The sequence below is a fragment of the Ursus maritimus genome, unplaced genomic scaffold (genome assembly GCF_017311325.1).
Source record: "Ursus maritimus isolate PB19 unplaced genomic scaffold, ASM1731132v1 scaffold_1, whole genome shotgun sequence".
Taxonomy (NCBI): Eukaryota; Metazoa; Chordata; class Mammalia; order Carnivora; family Ursidae; genus Ursus; species Ursus maritimus.
Window position 1 is genome coordinate 78,968,300 of NW_024423343.1, and position 13,351 is coordinate 78,981,650.

General features: G+C 35.3%; 1 protein-coding gene across 1 annotated transcript in view; it reads right to left on the bottom strand.

The window, feature by feature from the left end:
• Positions 1-13,351, bottom strand: part of MBD5 (methyl-CpG binding domain protein 5) — a 137,526-nt gene that overhangs the window by 69,090 nt on the left and 55,085 nt on the right. The window contains exon 2 of the mRNA XM_040645154.1: positions 3,517-3,690. The gene's annotated coding sequence lies outside the window, so the exon portion shown is untranslated. The remainder of the gene's footprint in view (positions 1-3,516; positions 3,691-13,351) is intronic.

The window sequence follows — 13,351 nt, forward strand, 5'->3', positions numbered from 1 at the left end:
AATAGGGCTTTATGTAAATTAATTACTGTATTGAGAAGCTATTATGTAGCTCTACCCTTTATTAGCTTGTGACCTTGGGCAAGTTTTAAAATTTCTTTCCATTATAAAATAGAGATTATAGCCCTATAGAATTGTTCTGCAGATGCAAGTTAAAAGTCTTAAATCAGTGGCCAGAACACAGTAAGTAACCAAGTTATTATTTATGCATAGCTATTAAAATCATGTTATGGAAAATTTAATAGCGCTGGAAAAGATCCGTGATATTGTCAGGTGAAAAAACATACTACAAAGGTGCATGTATAATTATAAATCTTCATTTACAAAGATGCTGCTACATATGTAGATGTGGAATAGAGCAGCACTACCCTCTCAGTGGTTGTCTCTGGCTAGCAGGAAAATGAATGATTTTTATTTTCTTCATTGTTTTTCTGTATTTTCAAAATTTTCCATAGTAAAAATACATTGGCTTTGCAATCAGGAGAAATATTATTTCCAAAAAACTAAATATTATATCCATAGATCAGCCAATTAATGTTTTCCTAATCTTTGAAAGCATTAGGGAAACTTTTTATTGGAAATAGTCGCAAGCTATGTGCCTAGTATTATGCTATTATTTCTCTTTTTGTTTTAGCCAAGTAGAGAAAAAGATACAAAACGCTGCATTAACCTGAATGTTCTAAATACTAGAAAAAAAAATAAGATCATCCTTTGGTTGGTTCTAAAATGCTTAAGAGTGTCACTCTTAATTTTCTGCTTGGAATACATCTTCCATTCCCACATTCTTGTTCATTAAACCAACTTCTGTTTATCTCGGTTTAAACGTCACTTCCTCAGAGAGGCCTTCCCTGGTTTCCCCATCATTATTTGGTTTTCCAAGTCTAAATTGGGTACCTCTTGTAATTCTTCCTTATACTATGCAGTAATTCACATATATTACTACACATAACTGAGCTTTCTTTTCATCTTTGCCATTCTACACGACTGCAAAGAAAGAGCAATTGAGAGAGTTAATTTCAAGTTAGAGCTTCCCTTTGTGCCTTTAAAAATATTTTAGGAGGGGCACCTGGGTGGCTCAGTTAAGTGACCAACTCTTGATTTTGGCTCAAGTCATGATCTCAGGGTTGTAAGATCCAGCCCTGTACTAGGCTCTGCACTGGGCGTGAGGCCTGCTTAAGATTCTCTCTCTCCTTTTCCCTCTGCTCCCTATGCTCATGCAGTCTCTCTCTCTAATAAATAAATAAATAAATAAATAAAACAATAAAACAATAAAAATATTTAAGGAAGTGGAAAGTGAGGGTCGGTATACATATCTAGAAAAAGCTTACCATGCATTCTTTTATTTATTTATTTGAAAGAGAGAAAGAGAGTGTGCAAGCAGGGGGAGGGGCTGATGGAGAGGGAGAGGCAGAGAATCTCAACAGATGGGTGCTTAGTGCAGAGCCTAAGGTGGGGATCATCTCATGAACCTGAGATCATGACCCAAGCCAAAATCAAAAGTTGGAGGCTTAACTGGCTGAGCCACCCAGGTACCCCCATTTTATTTTCTTAAAAGCTAAAAAGTATACAATCACCAGCTCCCAAATATGTATTCCGTTAAAAAAAATTAGAGAAATGTTTTAAGTATAATAATAGGTTATACCAGCACATCTATAAACTAACTGATAAACTTACTATACTGCTGAGGGAAAAATTATTTATGATTTCTTTCTGTATATTAGCCACCAGCAGAGTTTGCTATTTTTGTTTTTCTATAGTATAGTGAAGTTTCTCCTAGAGAATATTTATAAAAAATATTTGTCTGCATTTACATAATCTATTTTAGAGTAGACTAAGCAAGTTTAAGGAGTAAATTTCACATTTCATGCATACATTACGGGTATTGTGGCCACTCCAGGAACAGCTCAATATATACAGGTCAAATCATTGCTGAGAAATGATGTATATCAATATTGTTTTTTCCCAAACTGTACTAAGAATGAGACAATTATGAAAACACCAATTTGAAGAGATATGCACCCCTATGTTCTGTTCAGCATTATTTACAACAGCCAAGATATGGAAGCAACCTAAGTGTCCGTTAATGGACGAATGAGTAAAGAAGGTGAGGTGACAATGGAATATACTCAGCCATAAAGAAGAATGAGACCCTGCCCTTTGTGAATGGACGTAGTGGGTATTACGCTAAGTGAAGTAAGTCAGATAGAGAAAGACAAATACTACAGGATTTCACTTACTTATGGAATCTAAAAAAACAAATGAACAAACAAAACAAAACAGAAACAGACTCATAGATACAGGAAACAAACCTTTGGTTACCAGAAGGGAGAGGGGGCAAAATACATAAAGGAGATTAAGAGGTAAATCTTCCAGTTATAAAATAAATAAGTCATGAGGATTTAATGTACAGCATAGGGAATATAGTCAATAATATTGTATTAACTTTGTATAGTGACAGATGGTAACTAGATTTATCATAGGGATCATTTTGTAAGGTATGAAAATATTTAATCACTATGATGTACACCTGAAATTAATAGGATACTGTGTATCAGTTATACTTCAATTTAAAATTAATTAAAGAATTCACTGTTGGAAAAAAAAAGAATGAGACAATTACGAATTATGCCCACTTGGGGTTGCATAACATATTTAAACAACTAATATTTACATATTCTTTTACTTATAAGTGTTTAGCACTCTTCAATTCATCTGGCAATGGATACCCAGTTACTACTTGGAGTAACCAGTTCTGTAGAGAGGTAATGGTGTCCCCTAGTAACCTTGAAAATCAGTTTACTCAATGCGGAAATAGGAAGACTCCTCAGCCATTGTAGAAACCCACCCAAAGACATTGTCTCTAAATATGTATCAGTATCTAGGAACACTCAGGTCCAATCAATGCCTCCAACAAATGTAATTAAATGTAAAAGATAACTATAGTCTAGTTGTTCAATAAGGTCTCTCAAGAAGGAAGAAGAGGAATATCGTCTTTGTGTGGATTCTAAAAACAGGAGTCCAAAGCATACAATTTTTAAGTCCCATGAAATAAGTGAACTGTTACTGTGTTTTTGTAGCTCATACATCAGGAACAAAATGAATGAGTAGTAATACCTGCAGATATTTTGTGGTGTCATATGAAAAGTGTCTCAAGGAAACGCCATTTAGCATTGCAGTGCTCACTGGAATGGTAAGGGAGTCAGAGAACACGTAGCAGCCAAAGAAAACTTATGCACAAAGTATTCAGGTTGGAGAGGAAGGGATTTTTCAGTATCATAAAGCCAGGTATAAAGTATTTTAGAGAACATGCTGAAGAAAAGCAAAACCTGTAGAAAATAAAGTCTCTAATTTAACAAGTAGTTAAGCAAAATACAAGACCAAGTTACAAACAAGAGGACTCAAATCCCACCTGCAGAAGTGTTTGGCATGTACACAGTTTGAGAATAATAATAAAAGTGAAATAGTTGACAATATTTAAATGAAAAGATTTCACATGAAAATTTGCATTTCCTGCTTTACCTGAGAAACTGGACAATGTGATGACACTAGGTCAACATTCCTGCCTGGCAACAATTATCTGGAACGGAGCAGTGGCTGCTCCTTCAGAAAGGACTTGGCTCTCCAGTTCAGTGCAGTAGCTTCCTGCTTCATTCCCACCAGCCTGGCCTCTGTAGGCACTTGGGTTTCCAATCTCTGGAATAGAAAGGACCTTGAGATAAGGCTTGAAGGACTCACTGTAGCCCTTGACAAGAAGTACAGCTTATTTTTTTTCAACGACCACTTAACCTACACTTCATAGTTTCTTCACAAGTGTGGAGAATGAACTCTTGGTGGATCATCATGCATTATTAGTATGTGAAGGAGTGCTAGGAAGGCAGCTAAAACCAAGAGCAAACAGTTAATTTTCTTGATAAAACTGAGATGGCTGAAACCATGGTGATTTTTGAGTTAGAGGAGGCAGAGGGTACACAGAATTCTCACTCAACTTCAATCTTCTATCGCCCCTTCTTTCTTAGCCCCATCATCAGTTATACCACATTAGCATTATCTCAAGAATTCACCTGGGGATCAAAGAATTATAGAAACAAATTGTACATTACCATTATTGAGTTATAAAATGCCAGCCCCTCTGATTTTTAACATTGTTTCCTTTCAGCAAATAAGAAAAAATATTATAAGGACTTTCAACAGTGTATTTGAGACCTTATTACCCCTTACTCTATTTTCTCCTAGCCATCAAGGAGACATTGACAAGATTCTTTCTCGGTCAGGGCAAAATAATCCTTGGGACAGTATAGCTCATTTTGTTCTGTTTCCATGGCTAATGAACAACCTTCTGATTTTTGCTGGATTTCACAGGTGCTTTGATAGCATCAAGTTCATAATTTGGATATCAGGCACAAGTATTTCAGTCAATGAAAGCAAGTAAATAGACAAATGGGTTATGTTTGGCTTCAATTAGTTTCTTGTAAATACAGGTGATCTGTATCAGACCTTAGAGGCCCATTACCCATGAGAACAATGGCAAATAAATTTTTCTTTATTTTTTAAAGTAATCTCTATGTCCAACGTGGGGCTTGAACTCATGACTCTGAGATCAAGAGTCACATGTCTACTGACTAAGCCAGCCAGGTTCCCTCAACTTTTTCTTTTAGTTGGAAGAGTAGGGACCATATCCTAGACCATAATTACTCCACAGGGTGCTTCTCCATCTTTGGGTATTTCCTGATAGCCTACTTGTTCTTTTTTCTTTTTGTTTTTAGGTCAAAGGAGGACAGGTGAATGTGTATAGGACATGGTGTATATATGCTTGAACATTCCTCAGAAAGTGGCCAGGAGGAACAAAGGAGCAACTAAAGGATATGGAACCAAGATTAAATAACTATGTTCTTATAATCCTGATATATTAAAGTACTCCAGACGTTAGATTAAGTGTTTTGAATATTTACTGGGCATCAACTACATGTGAAGCACAGTAATGGATACAAAGGAACTGGACATAAATAGCATACATACCTGGGAGGTGGAGGGCAGGGAGTGGGGCGATCAGGGAAACAGGTAATTACAACACTGAATCACACTGGCTACAACAGGGCTAAATAAGGAGTGATAACGGAGCACAAAGAAAGAGCTAGTCTAGTTTTCAGGGATCAGAGAAAAGGGGATGCAGGATACATTTAGGGGTGCACTGATGTTAGACAAAGAAAGGTTAGTAGGAGACCTGAAACTTCACCTCATCCATGCAAATGATCTTAGTTCCAAAAGATTAATATTAAAGATTTTACATTTCTGTCTGATAATAACAATTCCAACATTTTTTTTTTTGAGCTGGTAAGCGAGCATAAAGGTCTCATTTTGTCAGACCTTTTAACCTTCAGATGGGCTAAGTGATGAAGCATTAATGAATATTTTCCACAGGAAGATCTGGATGCCTGCCTCATGCCTGAAATAGAAAACGGTGACCTGACATCCAGATAAGCAAATATTGTTTTCTAGAAGAAATACTATCAAAGGACAATGATTCACTTCGATAAGAAAGTATTATTAGATGTGGCGGCACTGGAAGTAGAAGCTAAAAGGAGCAAGATATGGATGAAGGAGTCTCAGCCTGTAGATAAAGTAGTTAAAAAGCATTTGGAAGTATATCTTTTAATAAAAGAAGTTCATAAGTGATGAAAATAAGATGACTACTATTCTAAAGCTATTCTAGACAAATATATGAATATTAGCTGACTTCCTACCATCTTCTGGGAACAGAACTGAGCATTTTATACAAATATATATTAACTCATTTAATCCTTGTCACAACCCTGTATATAAGTACTATTATTTTTTCTTTTCTAGAATTAAGGAAATGGAGGCAAGAGAAATTAAATAACTTTACCTTCTCTTTCCTCTCTGGTAATTTATATCCCCCTTTCCTATTTTATTGTTTTTCTCCTTAGTGTTTACCCTATATTACATTTACCCTATTGCTATTTCCTCTACATTGTTAACATTTACCCTCTTGTTATTTCCTCTGATAAGAACATAGGCTCTGTGAGTACATGGCCATATAAGTCATCAAAACGGAAAGACTTCCCTATAATTTACTGCTTTAGGTTTAATACTCCTTGAAAGCTGGCTGTCTCACAACTTTTTTATTTCTCACAGCACAAAGTACAGAACCTTACACATGCTGGAGTTAAAAATATTTGTTGAGTGAATGATGAGCATTATTAATCAGTAAGCATGTACTGAGCCTTTGTCATGCTCAGCACTGCACATGTCACTGTCAGATAGGGAAGTACAAAATACCATCAGTGTTCTCAGAGAACTTAACACCGAGAAACAGAAATAGATAGATGCATGAGGAATACGCAGGGGTACAAAATAAGAAGGACTCACATTTCATTACTTCCATTCTTCAACCTAATGATGTCTGAAAATGCTTATTTACCACTCCTCCCAAGACACCCTAGTAGTTTGCTGCATTAAACTTTTGTGGAAATGCCAGGACTGTTCACAACTCCATGTCTATGCACGTGTTATTCCCTGGACATAAGATTTTTTCTGCATTCTTTTTTTTTTTAAGATTTTATTTATTTATTTGACACACAGAGAGAGCACAAATAGGCAGAGTGGTAGGCAGAGGGAGAGGGAGCTGAACAGGCAGAGGGAGAGGGAGCCGAGCAGAGAGTCCAATGTGGGGCTTGATCCCAGAACCCTGGGATCATGACCCGAGCCGAAGGTAGACGTTCAACCGACTGAGTCACCCAGGCGCCCCTTCCTTCTGCATTCTTAAAACAACTTCGTGCTTTTTAAACTCTAGGGTCCACTCCTCCATGAAGCCCCCTCTAGTCTCCTGCTCAGAGTTACTTATTCATTCCTCTCTCATTCTACAGTGCTGTTTACATGCTGACCAAACTGTTTTATGTACACACATTCCTTGTTTCATATAGCTTTGTTTTTGTGGTTGCCAAACACATTACCAGGTACATGGTATGCAATGTGCTTTGAGTTGAATTATTTGTTTTTCTCACCTTTCAAAATGCTAAAGAACTTTTTTACTCTCCTGAAATGTCATAAAATAGTAAAGTTCTTTTTAGTCATATGTTAAAACCACCCAGTGGTGTATGAAGGTGGCTAATTGCAGGTGTGTATTCCACCACAATCAAAGGAGGCTGAACAGAATCTACTTTTTTCTTATTTTATGTGAAGTACAATTTCTAAATTTGGGGACTGTCTACAGTGCCTGGAAGAGTGCCTGGCACACAGAGCATAACTTGTTGAGTAAATGCAATGAATGCTTGTATACAAACTAAATGCCGTGGCATAAACTAAACGTACTATAGAAACTCAGAGATGAGGTAACAAATGATAGAACAGTGAGCTAATGGTTAGGAAGTGTGGCATCTGAAATTTTCTAGCTGTATATAACTTTGAGTAAGACAACCTGAGCTTTACTTTTTCAATTTGTAAAATTAATGGCTTGGACTAGATTAGTATTTTTCAAATTATTTTAGGTATAGGTCTCTTTTATCTAATGAAGTCTAAATGAACTCTCCATTATATAAAACAGAAAAAAGAGACTTATTGGTAATAATTCATTGTGTAAGACCAAATTCTATTACTTATTAAAATCCATCAATAAAAATAAGGCACTACTTTGACTAGTAAAAAGTATGAAGTCAAGAGATATGGGTGACAGTTGCAATTTTAAATCATCTTCAAAAGCGTCATTTTTGTACTTTGTTTTGGCTTTCTAATATTGATACAATTCTGATTACCACAGAAAAGCTATTGCCAAAAGCAACCTTTTTTTTTTTTAAATATTAAATTTGGCTTTGACAACATTAAGATCTCTTGCAATTAAAATGGTCCAGAAGCTTGAAGGAAGAAAGAGTAAAGAAAATCTTGTTTCCAAGACTGAAGGAGTGTATCTAATCATTACTCATGTTTCTGGGCATAAATGTGAAATATGGGCAAGAAATACTCAAAACTAAAATTAAGCAAGAAAACTTCCTTTAATACAATATTATCATATTAATTTGCCATTGCAAAACTGTTGAGGAGTGATAAGGACACATGGCAGAGAGATGCCCCTCTGTCATGTCTGTATTTATTCAATGAAGCATACATGTTGCAGCAATGCTCTCACTTGTATAACCTGATTTGGATATATCATAACTCAAGTTTTTAAAAAGCCCAGATAAAGCTTAAAAATAAAAATGCATACTCATAAGAAGTTCAAATATGTATATGAATATTGGTAGGAAAACTTTAGTCAGCAGTCCATAAAAATATAAACTAGTAGTATGGTTTATTTTTGTTTCATGATGTTTATGTGTTTGTTTCATGATGTGTTTACAACTTGGTATAACACACTTTGAATGCACACGTTACATTTATTACAGTGTTAATATATTTTTAAAATTTAAATTTGTGTCCAACATTTGGAAAACTTTGAAGAATCTCTTCTGAGCTGGATGTTCTTCTGGTCCATCCAATTCTATCATTTCTACCTAAGCTAGAAAAGTGAGAGAGACATCATAAAGATGACTTCAACTTTTCAACTCAATCTCATATATGTTTACGGAGATAAGACACTCACGGAACAGGAAAAAGCCTGATTAGATTGAAGTGGAGAATTGTGTTAGGAAGTATCATGAATATAGCTTTAAAAAATATGTCCATCTCCCTTGTATAGGGCAAATCTCTACTACGTACATAAGCTCAAAAAAGTTTTGGTGTCATAAATTCATGACATTCTAACATAAGCATTGCTGGTCTATAGCTTTCTTAACTTATAAACGCAATCTCATTCTTATATAGTCATTTGCTGACAATGACATCTGTCAGAGGAGAAAAACTTGTCAGCGATTTTGCCATTATTTACTTGAGGAACATATTCTGATTTGAACTGCAAAGGAAACTCTCTTAACTGACCTCCACTTAAACAATCCATCAATTAATCAAAACAGCATTTCTATTTGAAAACAGACTAATGTGTACCTCTGCTCTTACCATTTGAGTTGTATGCTTTCCAATATTAGTTGTGTTGTTTCCAAGGCTGTCTGAGTCAATAACAACACTTGTTGTTATAATTTAGGAATTTAATAAAATATTTTGTAAACTAATGAAATGTAAGCATAAAAGGAGAATGACTATTTCCGTGAAAATTAAGTTGAAAGCATAACGTTTAATACCAGCCTCCTAAAAATGAGGTCAAATAGGATGGGAGAGTGGAGAATCTTGGTGGGGGGCAACCCTAAAAACCTTGAATAATTTTGAATTCAGATTATCTTGCAAGTATCTTCGAATTCTTGTTCTTCTCCAAAGCTAAAAAAACAAAAACAAAAACAAACCACCTTGGTATAAAGACACTGCTGTACTCCAACAAGTAAACTCATAGGGAAAGGTTTTGGTCTAAAAAGACTGCTGACTACTCTTAACTATAATCAACTGATGGTTCCCAGAGGGGAGGTGGGTGAGGAGATGGGGGAAATAGGTGATGGGGACTAACGACTGTCCTTGTTCTGATGAGCACCAGGTGTTGTATATAAGTGCTGAATCATCAAACTGTATATCTGAAACTAATATTACACTGTATATTAACTAACTAGAATTTAAATAAAAACTTAAAAAGTATGGGGCGCCTGGGTGGCGCAGTCGTTAAGTGTCTGCCTTCAGCTCAGGGAGTGATCCCAGTGTTCTGGGATCGAGCCCCACATCAGGCTCCTCCTCTGGGAGCCTGCTTCTTCCTCTCCCACTCCCCCTGCTTGTTCCCTCTCTCGCTGGCTGTCTCTATCTCTGCCAAATAAATAAATAAAATCTTAAAAAAAAAAACTTAAAAAAGTAAAAAGATTATTGACTGAATGTATATTTATAGATTACAGATTGAAATGTTTAATTGTAAGTATTTTTTAATGATTCTCTGCTTTAACACATCTTTTCAATTAATAAATCAACTATAGGTACAGATTGTGATGGATAAGAGGCCTTCTCTTATAAATTCATGTTGAAATGATGAAGTTGTTTGGGATTGAAAGTCTATTTTCTTTTGATCCTCATTATTTTAGAAACATACTGATAAGGAAGTTATTATATAATTATTGAATGAAGAATCTTTAGTGAGAAATGAACTTTGAAAACAGATATACCTAACAATATCCTAAAAATAAGTGACACCAAAAAAATGACAGAATTACAATCAGAAAGTAATCAAACTACAGTCTACATACATTTCTCAGAAACTGATATAAATGATTAAAACTACATAAAATGCTCAATCTAATGGAAATACACAGAGGATTATACAGATCAGTATGAATTATAAATGCACATTTTATTTATGTATTTATGTATGCATTTATTTATTTATTTTAAGGATTTTTATTTATTTATTTGACACAGAGAGAGAGAGAGAGCAGAAGCAGGGTGAGCAGGAGAGGGAGAAGTGGGCTTCCTGCCAAGCAGGGAGCCCAATGTGGGCCTTGATCCCAGCATCCCGAGATCATGACCTGAGCCAAAGGCAGATGCCTAACCAAATGAGCCACCCAGGTGCCCCTATAAATGCACATTTTAAAGAAGAGCACATGAGATGGGAAAAATTAGCACAACATGGTGGTTGAGAGCATGGATTCTGGACCTAGACTGGTGGAATTAAAATTTCAGCTCTATTACTTGTATAGACTTAGGATAAATTACATTTATGTCCCTCAGTTTCATTTGCAAAATGAAGATAACAGGGCACCTGGGTAGCTCAGTGGTTAAGGGTGTGCCTTTGGCTCAGATCATGATCCCAGAGTCCTGGGATCGAGTCCTGCATCAGGCTCCCTGCTCGGCAGGGGGTCTGCTTCTCCCTCTGCCCCCCTCTCCGCTTATGCTCACTCTCTCACAAAAATAAATAAATAAAAATTAAAAAAATTAAAAAAAATGAAGATAATAATCATATCTACCACATAGTGTTGAGCAAATTGAATAAATGAAGATTTGTTAAGTATTTAGTGTCTGGCCCATAGTAAGGATTATGTAAATATTTGGTAAATAAATAAAAATAACTGGCCATAAAGACAATCTCGAAGATTCCATACAACTGAAATCACATAGAATGTATCATCTCATTAATTTCCATAAATAAAAAACATCTTAAGAAAATAATATCTTCAAATACCCCTGTGTTTGCAAATTTGAAAAACAGTGACTCATATATAGGCAGTCTTGAAAATCAATATGAGGTCAGTGATCATAAATTTATAGCATAATCCAAAATGTGACCTTATTTGTCAGAACATGCCTTATTAGACAAGACAGCAGTATGAATAGAGTTGGATTTCTGCATTATTGAGTATAGACATGGAAAAAGCAAAAACAGAATAGATCACATTTGCAATTTAGTATCAAACTGTTCTAAAAAATATACACAAATACCCACACAGTGTGTGTGTGAGAGAGAATGATAAAGCAAATATGGCAAAATGTTAATTGTTGAATTTGTATGTGTAGATAATAGATACATAGATAAATAGAAAAAAGAGTACCTAATGAATAGATAATTTGCATAAACTATTATAACTTCTTGGTAAGCCTGAAATAAATTCAAAATAAAAAGTTTTATAAAATGTAGAGAAAACAGGGACACCTGGGTGGCTCAGTTGGTTAAGCATCTGCCTTTGGCTCAGGTCATGATCCCAGGATCCTGGGATCGAGCCCCACATTAGGCTCCCTGCTCAGCAGGAGCCTGCTTCTCCCTCTTCTACCTGCTCTGTCACTATCTGTCTTTCTCTCTTAAATAAATAAACGAAATCTTTAAAAAATTTTTTTAAAATGTAGGGAAAACACAAACAAAATTAAAACAGGACCAGGGTTGTGGAGAAGGGTGGGCAAAAGAGAGAGGAGCAATGAAGTTTGAGATATGGCAAATGTGTTACTGAGGATATGGAAAATAGAATCTAAACTGGAATAAAGGTCTATATAAGTTAAAGAACATGCAGGATAGGTATAAGAGAAGGAGAAAAGGAAATGTAAGTAGATAAAAGGCAGGAGAAATAGTCTGACCTAAAGGAGTTAAAATGTTGGGGAGATAAAATATGAACCCATGAAAATTATAAGGCAAAGTGATTAATGCTCAAATAAATAAGGGGCAAAGTAAAATTCTGTATAAGGTTAGAAAAGGTTAATATAAAGGGCTACTGTAATTTTGAATCTCTTCCTTACTTTGCCTAACTCCCTCAGCCTCATATATGGGTTGGAATGACTCAAATTTAAGGTAAAGAACTATTTAGAAAGAAAAAAAAGAAGGGAGAAAGAAAGAAGGAAAAGAAATATGTGGAGGCTATAGAAATTGAGAAAAATAACTCTAATCATTCTTGCACAATGGAGAAGGACGGAATTTGGGAGGGGGAACAGGTAGAGAAGGTAAAACCTTCTGGAGAAGTTGATAGAAATGGGCCCCTTCATAGGTATTTATGTGAACTTGGATTGGTCTTGAATATTGACTAATGAATTGGTTTTGCATATTTAGCAAGACAAACAACTCATAGGAGATATCTCTTAATAGAAATAAAGAAATAAAACTGTCAGTGCTTGAAATCAATGTGGTCATTTATTCAGAAACCTCACATTGAAAAATTATTAGAACCAACTTAGAGGGTAGCTGGGTATAAAACGAACATACAAAAACAAGAAAAGGATAATTGCCCTATCTAATAGTAAATTATATTAAAAAGTTGCAGTATTGGGGTACCTGGGTGGCTCAGTTGGTTAAATATCTGACTTTTCATTTTAGCTCCAGTCATGATCTCAGGGTGCTGAGATCCAGCCGGGTGTCAGGCTCTGTGCTCAGTGCAAAGTCTGCTTGAGATTCTCTTTCCCTCTCCCTGTCCCTCCCCCTCTGCCCCTCCCCTTGATCTCACACTCTCTCTCTCTCTAAAATAAATAAATAAAATCTTTAAAAAATTAAAAAAAAAAAGTTATAGTACTGATGCAAGAATAGGCAGATAGTGTAATAAAAGGGTGTGGCCACAAATAAACCCATAGATATGCAAATTTAGCTCATCATATAGGTGTCATTTTAATTTTATAGGAAACGGATGGCCAATTCAATACACAGAGTTGGGACAATTGGATACTTATTTGGAAAAAAAAATAAGTTACTTCCATAACTCATGTAATTCACAAAATATATTCCAGATGATTCAAGACTTATGTAAAAAACACTAAATCAAACTAAAATATAAATGCATTAAGACAATATAAAAGAATATGTTTATTTGTGCCATATTCATGAAGGTCTTTTAAAAGAGATGAAAAGCAAATGCCATAATGAAAAAGACTGCTCAATTTGACTACATCAAAATTTAAAACTTCCATT